The sequence below is a fragment of the Convolutriloba macropyga genome, unplaced genomic scaffold, assembly GCF_964194025.1.
Source record: "Convolutriloba macropyga unplaced genomic scaffold, txConMacr16.3 SCAFFOLD_6383, whole genome shotgun sequence".
NCBI lineage: Eukaryota > Metazoa > Xenacoelomorpha > Acoela > Convolutidae > Convolutriloba > Convolutriloba macropyga.
In genome coordinates this window covers 3,812-5,000 of record NW_027450790.1, presented here as the reverse complement: position 1 = coordinate 5,000, position 1,189 = coordinate 3,812, and the positions used below count along the sequence as shown (strand labels likewise).

General features: G+C 39.2%; 1 non-coding gene across 1 annotated transcript in view; it reads right to left on the bottom strand.

Moving 5' to 3' along the window:
* Positions 1–179, bottom strand: part of LOC142356159 (large subunit ribosomal RNA) — a 3,523-nt gene extending 3,344 nt beyond the window's left edge. The window contains exon 1 of the ribosomal RNA XR_012761370.1: positions 1–179. This exon is cut by the window's left edge and continues 3,344 nt beyond it. This is a non-coding gene — a ribosomal RNA (large subunit ribosomal RNA).
* Between the last annotated feature and the right edge of the window lie 1,010 nt (positions 180–1,189).

The window sequence follows — 1,189 nt, the reverse complement described above, 5'->3', positions numbered from 1 at the left end:
GGACAAATTCACCAGTCTAGCATCAAACCATACCGGACACCGAGAAATGTTGCCATTTCTCTTCCCGATGAGCTTTTCCCTGTTCATTCGCCATTACTAAGGGATTCTCAGTTGATTTCTTTTCCTCCCCTTACTGATATGCTTAAGTTAAGGGGGTTCTCTCGCCCAATTCAGGTTATGTAGTTGATTGTCTCTTAATTGGTTCACTGACCAATATGAGACAGAAACCGATTCAGCAGTTTTGTTCACTACTACTATCAAACACAGGTCGAAGTTTCCATTCAGTCATTAATTCCAACTTTCAAATGTTGTTGTTTCAGCTTTCGCTTACTAGAAGCAACATAATACTCGCTGCAATACAGACCTCGGGAAACCCTCACCGTGAATAAGGTTCACTCACATATTTCACTACATTTTGCGTGGGATTGGAGATGAGGCTACTCGTTCTTGCTCAGTACTAGGCTGAAAATTAACGAAACTTCGTTACAAACGTTCACATGTTGATGTTTCCGCTTTCGCGTACTCGAAACAACATAATACTAGTCTTTGTAATTTAGTTTCATAATTTCAACTGTTCTCATGCAGAATTTTTGCTCATTCTTATCCCAAATTTTGACCTGGCTACTAGTTACACTCCTTGTACTTATTGCAAAATGACCACAAATTTCAACAGCTTTCACATGTTGCTGTTTCGGCTTTCGCTTACTACAGTCAACATAATACTCGTTGCAAAATAAGTGCTCGGCATCTGCAATTTTCCAAAGACGAAGTTTCGCCAGTTCAATTTTCGCTCGCCAATTATGGCTACTAATTCACACGGTACTGAGCTCAACAACATTAAATTTGTTCAGCAAGACTTTCACATGTTGATGTTTTGGCTTTCGCCTACTAGAAGCAACATAATACTCGTCTTGTTAGCTCATTCAATGAGAATAGCTTTTCCCGTTGAGAATTTTTGCCTTCAATTGGCGTTGTAGTGAGTTTGGCTACTCAGATCACCAAATACTTGTGACAATTCGAACCAGAAATGTTTTCAATTTTCACATGCTGATGTTTCGGATTCAACCTACTAGAAGCAGCATAATACTTGTATTCAACAATTTCTGTATCAAATCCCAGTTTTCTCTGGTGCATCTTTGCCAAACTATTCCAAACTGCCTGAGTCTGAATACCAATTACAGGTACTAGT